Below are 11,933 nucleotides of genomic sequence, written 5' to 3'. Positions count from 1 at the left end.
AACAAAATATTTCCTGTCTTCTAGATAAGACTTGAGCCAACTTAGGGCAGATCCAGAGATGCCAACCCAGTCTTGGAGTCTCTATGTACCAATCATGCAGGTGTTAAATGCACGTTGTGAGATAAATCAGTTTACCAATCATTCAGATTTGGTAGTGACTTATAGATGGTGTTGCTTTTAACTGACGGAAGTTCCAACTGTTTGAAAATTTGTATTATAGAGTTGAATATAAAGCTGTATTGTAGAATATTTTCAGAAATACGCAATTTGTGTTATTTAAGTGTATAATAGAACAGAAACAGAAACTTTTGACAAATAAAAATGTTCATCAACTAATTACAACAATCTGGACTGAACCTGCATCAACTGTAGAACATGAATATTAATAATGGCGTAATACTACGATAATAGTAGTAAAACAGTAACTAGTGCAAAACAAAAAAGAAGCAAAAATGTAAGTATAACAGCATCACAAACAAATATATACAAGGGCAGTAATAAACTATTAAAGTCACTTGTTAAAAAAGGAAACAAAAGAAACACTGTAAGGAATATAAAAATTAAAACAGCACAAAGAACCAAAAACCTTGCCTTTGAAGCTCTTCAAAGAGGGAGGAGGGAGGGGAGGAGCTGCGCGTTACCAGATTGAGCAGTTTCCTGCGCAAATTGGGGGGGGGGGGGGGTGTATTTACTCAAACTGGGCTGTTTTCTGCCCAATCTGGCAACGCTGCAGACAGATAGATGCTGCGGTTGCATCAACTCAGTAAGTAAAGTGAAGCTCTTTACTCTAAGTATAAAAACTGCGACAAAAGTATCGATCTCATCACACTAGTATCAATACTTCACCTTGGTATCGATACTATCAATACCCAGATGAGTGATTTGTTGGTGTGATTGTTGTGTAGACCTCGGAATAAGTCAATCAGCACCTGTACACCTCTTGTGGGGCGAACCTTGAATCGTACTTTACATTGTTGGATTCACACTCTTGAAAAGGGAAAATGTGCAGAAACAAAGTGTGTCTCAGCCTCTCTCTACAGTTTCTCATTAGTTCTTTTCTTCCTGAGTGTGGCGTCTGTGGCGTTTGTTGTTTTCGTTTCTTTCTGCATTGAACCACCAGTGAGCCTCAGATCTGCTCCTTCATTTACAACTCAAAGGTGGTTTCATCATCTATGAGCAAATATCAAAGTTTCTCCTCACTTCTCCTCATTTTTATTCCACTTTCTATTTATGAACTAAAGTTTGGGGCGTGTCAGATCTTTTCTTAACCGTGTAAAGCCCATCAAAGCAGGTTTCCATGCTCTGTCTCTTATCTGCTGTACCCTGAGTCATCTCCCAGACAAATTTCACACCCCGCCAGATAAGCTAACAAGATTGTGCTTTTGTCGCTGTTGTCGCTGCTCTCTAATCCTCACACGGGGAAACGGCGAGCCGCTGCCGAGGGTCTCTGCCGGCGCTTTTTAGGTGTTGTCTTTAAGCTGTGACACAATTTCATGCAAAGTTTTTCTTTAGGCAGACGGGAGTTTTTTCAGCCCACGAGGGAAACTCATCATCTGCATTTACAAGGAATACAACGCCGACAAAAACCACCTGCAGGCTTTTTGAAAACCAGACTAGACTTTGTGCTTCTGGATCTTATAGTTTGTATCCATTAAAAGTTGCAACTATTTCCTCAAATTGTTTAAAAAAGACGTTCTTGTTCAGCGACAGCATCTGTGCAGGTGACGTTTCAAACACGAGTGTCGACTTTCATGCCCCTCATTGTTCTGAGATGTAATGACAAAAGAACAATCTTCTGCACAGAAAGGGAGGCTTCCTGTCACCTGAGGATGGCGCTGTGCTTGAAACACAGAAATGATTTCTGTTAATGTGTGGCAGAACATCAAGATGGATGAGCAAAGTGCAGAGGTCAGAGGTCAAACATTTTGCTGGTCTGATGTGGGATATCTGATGCACACAGACACAGGTCTGCAGATCTCGTCCACCTCACAGAAACCTCATCATAGATTCTTTTATTCAGCAGGTCACTAAAACAGACGACAGCTTTTCATCAAGCAGATGTGCTCCTGGAACAAAAAGTATTTCTGCTGGATGAAATCTCCCATCCCATAATTTCCTATAAGTTTCCAATCTAAGCAAAATTGATGTGATTTCTTTCCAGAAAATTACACTTGTGGTCAGTTTAGGCTGCACTCGAAGTGTTTATTTTTCTTTCTCTGAAGTTTTCAGGAAGGTACTAATGTCAGAAGTCGGAGCTCTGGCTCCCCCTCTGGTCACCAGCGGGAACTGTCAGGAGAGTTTTGAATGCACTTCATTTCCCAGCAACCCCAGCCCACACTTCCAGGATGCTGTACACCTGACTCTCATTCATTCATCAACCACAGTCTACTGAAGCTCTGCACTGAGTGAAGCTCAGTGAGAAGTGCTGTTTGTGCCACTCTGCCTTCTTACCGAGCGTTATATCTGGACCTGATCTTCTGGCTCCTGACCCTGTTTGTGACTCTGTTTGCCTGCCGCCTGCCCAGACTCTCGCCTGGATCCCGACTATCCCGTCTCTCCTCTGATGGCAGTTATTGACCACTGCCTGCCGGATACTAATTTAACTTTGTGGACTTTTAGCTGAGCTAATAAGCCTGCTGAATTTGGATCCAGCCGTCTGCCTGTTCTTGTGATTCCCGACAGCCTGAGTGAGAGCAAATGTAATTTTATTTTTATCTATTGTATTAATGTCGGTCATTTAAAGAGGTCCGTTGCATGAGCTGTCAACATTAATCTAACTTTTATGTCATTTTTGTGCAGAAGGTAAGATAAATGTCTGCAGACAGGAAGGAAAGAGCTAATATTGAAGGTGGTTTTCTCTTTCATCCCCTTAAAATCCTTCAATATTTTGCTTTCCTGAAAAACAAAAGATGTTCCAGCTTTGGCACAAATTCCAGTTTTGGTGGAATCCATCTTGGAAAGTTATGTGCAACAGAGTTTTCCTTCAAATGCAGCTCAGGTCACAGCAGAAACCAATGCAATCCACTTGAAAATGAAAATGTCTTGATCTTAACAATGATCTCAGCCAGTCAAAACATTTCTAAATCTACCAAAAACTACAAACCCTAGAGCCCCCCTTCACATTTGGTATCAATGAAAGGCCCCAAATGTCCTCTGTGGAGACCAAAGGCGTTCCTTCAGTAGTCTGTGGTGGTCGGGGATGTTTAAGTTTAGAAATGTCTTCTACAGAGGATACTTTTTTTCTGCTGGTAGACAGGAGGTTGAGACAAGCGAATTAAAAACCTTGTGTTGCTATGGCAACCAGCTAACATCTGACATAAGTAAAGGCACGAGAAGCAGTCTGTTCTAGAATGTCACATCACTGTTCATCTGGATTAGAACATGACTGGCATAGAGTTCAGCTCTGAGGATTAGACGGACTAACGTGAGGACGGAACTGAAACATGGCTTAGGAAGATTCACAACAAGCTTTAATGAGAACAGCTGGAGATGCAAGTCAGGAAAGAAATCTTTGAACCTGAAAACCGGCAACAGGTCCTACAGCAGCTCGCTACAGGGAACCAGGGGCCATTTTAAACTCCGCCCCCTCTATAGTTGTTTTCATCAGTGTTTGGACACAAATGCCACTCAACAACCATTTTAGTTTTACTGTGAGGACAGAATCTCAGACCTTCAGGTTGAAGAGCTCTCTTCAGCTGGTCTCATTCACCTGCACAGGTGTCACAGATCCCTCAAGCTCATTGAGAGACGTGGAAGTGGCCAGGTAAGGGTCTGTAATGAACACCTGCGTGACTCATCAAGAAGGCCAACAAAAACCATAAAATAAACCATAAAATAAAAGTTAAGGTGGAATGATGCAGGCTCACCAAAGGGCTTACTTTCAAAATAAGAGTCTCTGAGGAGAACAACACAATGAATTTATGTGAAACCTGGACACGCAAACACACACACATGTATGTCCATGATTCAATTCCAGGTGATATTCATCTAAAAAATCTGAACAACTTTATGTCACAATTAAAATCTGATGGGACCTTAGAAGATTGGACTTTTGACTGCAAAGGTGATGATTAACGGCGGCGTTCAGCATTAGACACAAGAGTTTCTATTTCCTTCTCCTATTTTTATTTTCCTGGTGTGCCCCCGCTCATCTTCCTCCTCCTTTCATCTTCCCTCTGCAGGTTCTCCTCGGTGACGCTCTGCGTCCCCCAGCGCCGCCGCTCCTGTCTGGGCTGAAGGATGAGGCGCATTGGGCTGTACATCATCTCAGCACGGCTCCCATAAGGTGTTTGTAACTTTGTGGTTTGTGCGTTTCGGTGCCACTGAGCACAGCGGGTTAACTCCCAGGTTATTTATACTGCAGGCCCTTTTTTAAGAGTCACAGACCTGAAAAACCCATTAAACCAAACAACTGTGATTTAACGAGTCGCTCCAAAACACAAACTCATCAGGAGCTGAAACGCTTTTACTCGTCCTTAAGGGGTTAATCTAGTTAGCTTTTAAGAAAATCTTCAAACACAAACTTTGCTGTTATTTTGTTCATTTATCAGTTTTTTATACAAATTACAATGACATCAGATGAACAGAGTATGAAAATAATTATGAAATCAGCGATAAAAAATATTTATTCATGCAAAATGTTAATGGATTATAAAATCCAGCTGTAATAAAAAGAAATGACAGAAAAAATGAAAAAAAATCATACGTGGCAGTCATACAACTGTTTAATCAAATCAAATCAAATCAAACTTCATCTATAAAAAGTGCATCTCATACATTGCACAGCTCGAACTGCTTTACATTTAAAAGCAAAAACGTTCAACCAACCCCCCCTCCCCCATTAACACATACATCCCATGACCCCCAAAAAGGAATACAAATGAAAGTAACTTTTCAAAAGGTTAAGAAACACTCACTAACACGGGGATGGAATAGTATGGACATTAAAGAAAAGTGACAAATAACAACACACTTAAGGGTTAATTTGGTAGCTCCTCAGGTGTGTCACACAGCAGAATAAAATAGAACTACACAACACGAGGGACGGGTGCCAGGTCTAATTTCTGTTGGGAGAAGTCTGGGCATGTCTGCACAGATGGACGGGACACTGTGCTGCAAATGTCACCCCATCAGTGACAAAGTTGGCACTTATAGAGTTCGATTCAACATAAAATCACGCACCAAATACTTGATCAAATCAGAGACAAAACCAGTTCAAATCACCTTATATTTCTTTTCTCTTTTAATAGTTAATTGTTTATTTAAAGTTTATTTAAGAGGATATAAATATAAATCTGTGGGTGCTGAGGGAGGCCCGGTGGAGCAGTGGCTAGCTTGGCTAAAAGGTGTCAGACGTCGGAGCTCTGTCTCCCCCTCCGGTCATCAGCGGGAACTGTCTCTAGAGTTCTAACCAAACTACATCTCCCAGCAATCACAGTGCAGAGTTTCTGGATTCCACACAGCTGACTCTCCTTCCCTTTATCAACCACAGCTTACTGAAGCTCTGCACTGAGTGAAGTACTGTTTGTGCCACTCCGTCTTCATTACCGAGCGTTGGATTTGGACCTGATCTTCTGTCTCCTGACCCCGTTGCTGACTCTGTTTGCCTGCCCCAACCCTCACCTGGATCCAAATCTCGGTTGGGACCTTTCTGTGGGGAGTTTGCGTGTTCTCTGAATGCATACGGGAACGGAAAAACATTCAGGTCTGTGAGCAAAATTCCCTAAACGATGGCGCGACTGTGGATTTATTTTCGTGCATGAAGGCGCTCCAGGTGCACGTGTAGGTGGTCCTTCTCTGAGGGCCGGCACACATCTGCATGTTCTCTGTTTTTCATAATGGAGTGCATCTTCATAATTGGTCTTTGTGTGAACCTGGTAAGTGTTTGCTCATTTTTCATTCTGTTTGGGGGGTTTTGTCTCTGCAGGATTTTAAAACTCCTTTGTTTTCTTTTTTTTTTTTCCTGCTTGTAAACTATGATTATGATTGTGTTAAGTTGGGTATTACATCAGTAAAAGTGGAGTTAAATGTTTTGGCTCAAGAGGCTCTGTTATTTTCTATGAAGGAAGCTGCAGGTTTAGAAAGATGTTCTACATCAACTCTGCTAAAACGATGCAAACAAACAAAAGTAGAGAGAATTTCCTGTTAACAATTACTTTGACTTTTTTGTTTGTTCATTTTGGGTAGCAGCAATTAACACTTATTAAAAAATTAAAATATAGAAAATAAAAACGATTAAAAAAAAATTAAGAAAAAATGCAGCTAAATTTGACCCTATGGGATCTCTAGGTTTGAGAGGAAAATGTCAAGGTAACTAAAACGTCACCACACTGGCATCTAAACATCTCCTCACTCTAAAAATCCTGTTCCTCTGATGATAAAAAGCTTCTTCTGCATGAAATGAAAATCACAATATCATGATTGCAAATGTCCTAAACCCGTCAGAAAGCTTGGTAAGCACCTGCAGGCCTTTTCTGGAGCTCTTTTTATTGCATGAAAACTATTTTTTTCCTTCAATACTGGTGCTGGCGCCTTACCGTGACGTACCATAACTCATCACCGTGAAGCAGCTGATTTGGATGCTGAGAAAAAACGGCTTTCTCTGCTTCAGAACCGTCTGGAAACGTTAATAAATGGTTGTAGCATTATGGTGGTCAAAAGAATGTCCACAGCAAAGCTAACGCTTCAGTGTTTGAGGGTTTAAGCTGTCCCGTGTTGCACCTCAAACATGAACTTGTAAAATAGACAGAACCATCGTCAGAGATGGAAATGCATCCAAACTCATTTCTTGAACAGTAAAAATGAACAGCAATGAGCTTTGAATGTCTGCAACAGACTGATAAAAGTTTTCCTCTTCCTTTCGTGGTTGTTGCTGCTGCCGTGGACACGTCTGAGTTTTTGCACCAGGATGCTCTTGGGGGGCTCGAGTTGGGCTGCAATGTGAGAATTTCTGTCCACTTGTTGATAATCTGTCAGAACAGTCGGGATCCCAGCTGATCTTCTCCAAACAGAATCGCATCGCAGACGACAGATTTGGTGAAACTATTGTTAGCATTAGCAGAGACGAGGTCTGACGGACAGCAGCATGGCTGCCTTTTAACTCTGCAGTTTATTTTGAGGAAATGCAGGCTGGATGAACATTTGGAGAGGACTGTGGAGAAGTCGGAGCTTCTGCCTTTCAAGTGGAGAGGTTTGAAAAGCTGCAGCTCTGAAAATAACTCGTGTTAATTACAGCAGAGATTTAGCCCTAAAAGTAAAGACGATATTCCACCTGGCACTAGAAAAGTGATGAATGAACCCACAAGCATCAGATGGATAATCCTCAAATCCAATTAGGAGTCAATTTATTTCTCCTGTAATGAAGGAGTTCTCATTGAAGAGACTATATTTCAATCATTTCAAGGGCCATTAGGGCCTGCAAAGAGGATGAAAAGTTAGTTTTTTCTTTCTTTTCCTTGAGTGGGTTTAAAAATGGATGCAAATGCATTGACGGTAACTGAGAAGGGACTATTCATTATTAGAGATTTTGGAGGGTCTGGTGCATCTCAGTCTGGTGAAAGGAGGCGTCAGCCGTCTGCATCACGTCCACCGAGCAGCAGAAAGGAGGCCGGCGTGGACGGCAGGATTCAGCCATAAGACTGTATAATTCTGCTTCCCGGTGACCACAGGGGTCCTATCAGGACCATAACTGCATTTACAGCAAATGTCCTTCACTGCAGAGCAAGCAATTTTCTCCCCTGCAATCGCCAGAAACCCATTTTACTTGCGGAGAGGAGGGAATTGGTGGGTGCCACAAGCAAAATTTCCCTGGGGGGGCTGGGACAAATTGTAAAAATCACTTGTACTGGAATGCATCCAACACACTGTCACTCAGAGTGGGGAGAGTTTGGGAGCAACATCATGACACTCGCAGGGATGAAATATGCTGGGGGGTTGAAAAGGGGGCAGCCTTGTCAACGGGCTGGTAGATTTGGGAATTGTCCGTCTGACATGAGAAAAACCAGAGACTCCGCTCTAAAAAGTGAGGCTTTTTTTTGTGCCAACGGGGAGGAAATGATGTAAATGTATCTGCATCCAGTCTGAAGATGTGACAGAGTGACCCCTAAAACAACCCCAAACATGGTAAAATATTCACATAATAAAATAGCTTTACACACGGGAGTCTATAAACAAGAAACAGGAGCTTTCTCTTCAGGGAACATCTTCATTTTGGGTTTTCAAAACTGAAATTTACATATTTTGAGTGGGTTGTTTTCTAAAGGGCATTTGTGGGATGCACATGTAAATTTTAATTCTTCTTTTCACTGTTTATGCTAAAACTTAAAGCCGTGTGAGACTTGGTGTCCCATTAGTGTTCTCCTGCTGCCATGTTGCTTCCTCTGTGTAGTTGTGTAAGATGAGGATGATGATGATGACATCTGCAACAGTCATGACTGGTTTAAAATGAGGTGCTGGCATGATTTAGGTGACTTCCTTCCACCTAAACATTTCATGTTGGTGTAGTTTGGTTCTGCAGATGGTGAAAGCTTAGATTACAAACTGGAGGAGTTAAGGAAGGTGGGGGATTTTGGTTTATCTGGAGGCCACAAACTGATCAGGACATAAACAGTTGTCTTTTTTATGTGGTGGAGTTAGCATGATGGTGGGGATCTTTAAACTTCTCTAAAGGTTTCAGTGAAACACATGAACATTCATCCACCTGAACTGAAACAAGGAAGCAAAGGTCATCAAGAAATCTCAACAAATCTCAAAAGATTGATTCATAAAAACTTGATGTTGACAAAAATGAATTTGTTTTGGACTGACAAACTATTTTCGCCTTTTAGTGACATCATTATAGATAACACACAGCCAAACAATTATAAACATCATTACATTTTTCCTTCAGATCAAACTGCTTCATTCTTCTTATGAGAACCTTGTTTGGATGCAAATGATGCTTCAGCTGGAAGGAGGCAAGTGGAGGCTGGAGGGAACTCAGAGGAAGGTCATCTGGAGGACCAGACGGGTCGGCGTGGCCTTTAAACCAAGCCGCACACACAGGCACACAAGCTAACAGATGGCTAAATGGAACCCTGAGGCTCCTGCTGATCCATCTCCGGATTATTCTTATCATCCAAAAAAAGGTGAGGATATTGATTTTTCAGGCTGAGTGTTTATGTGTTTGGCAGATTTTTATCTCAGAGGGCAGTGCATCACCTGTCCATCATTGCTATGCTGCAGAGACGAAGAGAAAAACCAGCAAAAATCAGAACCAAACACTCATCCTCTGATAAATGTGTTTTCACTGCAAATATCAACAAAACATTATCTTTACAAATAATAGATCATCATCTGCGTAGAAGTTAATTTTAACTTTTTTATGTGCTAATGAAATGACAAACATGCGTTTAATTTGGCATGTTTGAACCGCTGGCAACAGTCTTCCATCAGCTGTTTGTGAGGGGCGGGGCAGGACTTTTGGAGCTTTATCGGACTGACCACGCCCCCTTTGTGGACAGCGACTGACAGGAATACTGCAGGCCAGTGGTCTGAGCAGGCCGAGGTGAACTCCATCTTTAGTCATCTATTTAATTTAAAAAAAAAACTTTTATCAAAACGGGTAAATCAACACCTTTACTCATAGCAAAAATACAAATAAAGCTTGAGCCAAAAAATGTACTGATGTCACCTTTGCTCTACAGAACTTTGTTGGAGACTAACAGGAGGGAACCTTAACAATCCAAGAAACAGAACCAATACGTTTGCCACAACATAAGGGAAAACTCAAATAATATAAACTAATCACTAAAATCCTCAGAACTGAACTGAAAATGTACGGAACACACTAACAGACGCTAAACTGAGGAGGCTGTGATGGTTCTCAGACAAACCACAGAAAGGGGGCGGGATCAATGTGGGAGGAGCCACAGCAACAAAAATTCCTGGAGTGTTTAGATGCAGGCGCTGACACGCTGACGGTTTTTAATCCGAAAGGTAGCGATCACAGAAAGAAGTGCTGATTGGAAATATTGCAATGCTGCAAAATGTCTTTTATCGAAGAACAGAAGGAAAAAAAAAAAGAATTATCGGATCCGAGCTCGGAGGAGAAACCACCCGCGAAAGGGTGAGAGGGGTGTATTTTGTTTTATATACATGCATCATATTAGCTTCGTATTATCCTTTTAGCTAAAAGAATATTGATCCTAAAAAAAGACTTCTGAAATGAATGAATGAAATTAGGAGAAAATGAAGAATGATGGGAAATGTAGTTTTCAAACATCATGAAATTAAAGAGAGTGTAAAGTTCAGGAGACAAAATCAATTAAATGTGTGAGTGAAACAACAAAAATCGCTTCAATAAAACCATTAGATTTCCTGAAATTCCTCTTTTAAAACCTTTTTATTTGTTTTTTCTCATTTGGTTTTAGTGAGCATCATGCAGTGAGGGTCAGGATTCAGTCAAGCAACCACGGTTTCCTCAAACAAATGAGCAAAGCAGGAACGTCTACATCGAGGTTAATGTGATTTTGTGCTCGAGTCCTTTTCCTGTCCAATTTTCAGGAAATCAAGGTGTCTTTGATTGAAACTTTGTGGATGTTTGAAGATTTTTATCTTTTTGAAAGCCTTTATAAAAAAGTGAATACTAAGGCTGCAAGTCATTAAAGAAAATAACTCTGGACATCTTTGGGAATAAATGTTTTTATTTAGAGCGTTTATGTTTACTTCAAGGTATTTTTTCAATGTTTAATAGCTTTCTTCACATATTTTTTCTTTATTTGGTTCTAGCTGTGACCCTGCAGGAACAGAAAGGAGTGAAAGTTCCTGTTGAATGTTTGTGGGAGTCGACGGGCAGTAAAGCATGGAGCGGCGTGATGCAGACGCCGCAGTGAGACAGCAACAGCGTGTTAACCTGACTTGATGACCTGCGTGAAAGCCATTTGCTCTGCCAGAGCTCGGCTCCAACATCGGAGGGCGAAAGCTTCTTGCAGACACAAACCAACGCTCAGATTTATGCCCAGCATTCATCACATTTACGAACGGCTGAAACAGCCCGGACGGCCTTCAGATGGTTTTAGATTTCCAAAGGTTTTGGGTCAGCAGAAGTGTGTGAGGCTCTGCGAGGTGAAGCTTCTAACAAATCCTTTGACTATGAGGAGACCAAAGAGCACACATTTCAATCAAAGCTCCTGTATAATCTGTAGTGTTGTTTGATAGCACCAATACTAGACTGGTTCCTTCTGCCAGCAGCTGGAAACATCTGTTTGAGAAGCCCAGAGGTGTGTTCCTCGGGTTTAGCTGGAACAGGAGGAGTCAGGTAAACTCCTCCTTGGGCTCCACGGGAGTGTTTTTAGACAAACACTCTCTGTGGAACTTATGTTGGCATTGGTTTGAAATGATGTTCAGTCTTTTGAGAAAAACAAGAAACAAATAATAAAAATAATTCATTTTTAAAAAGAAGAATCAAACCTGGTTTTAAACATTTTTGATAAATGACTAAAGATTTCAGTTTAAATTAAAAAGACAAAAAAATCCCGGCCTGATGTTGTTTTCTTTAGTTTAATTTACAGAATAGAGATTCATAATATCTATAGTTTGCTGCTTTTAATTTGGGAAAATGTCTTCATTTTAACTCGCATTGAAGGAAAGACTGATATTTTTACATTTTCTTACGCTGTTGAAGAAGAGTAGGGGTGTTGGGAAAAAACTGTTTTGGCGATATTTCGCCACAGTTCATTTGCCGATACTTGGATCGATTCGGAATGCTGTCAGAACAATGTGGACTGAATATTGTTCTACAAGAACTGCAACGATTCTTAATCCATGTTAATGTTCACAGTGCTTTCACCAACACCACAGGCTTTCTGCCGCATGTTGGAAGATGCAAATGAGGAAAAAAGCTCCTCCAAAAACAGCAAAGCCCTTTCCAAGTTGAACTTTCTTCACTGCGGTGA

General features: G+C 41.2%; 1 long non-coding RNA gene across 1 annotated transcript; it reads left to right on the top strand.

Moving 5' to 3' along the window:
• Positions 1–2,501: 2,501 nt before the first annotated feature.
• LOC110016432 lies at positions 2,502–11,446 on the top strand. Its single transcript, XR_002874566.1, has 4 exons — positions 2,502–2,699; positions 4,182–4,285; positions 8,888–9,125; positions 10,768–11,446. It is a non-coding gene; the product is annotated as an uncharacterized LOC110016432 (long non-coding RNA).
• Positions 11,447–11,933: the final 487 nt, after the last annotated feature.

This window comes from Oryzias latipes, chromosome 14 (assembly GCF_002234675.1).
Source record: "Oryzias latipes chromosome 14, ASM223467v1".
Taxonomy (NCBI): Eukaryota; Metazoa; Chordata; class Actinopteri; order Beloniformes; family Adrianichthyidae; genus Oryzias; species Oryzias latipes.
The sequence above is the reverse complement of the archived record's forward strand: the minus strand, read 5'-3'. Positions and strand labels throughout refer to the sequence as shown.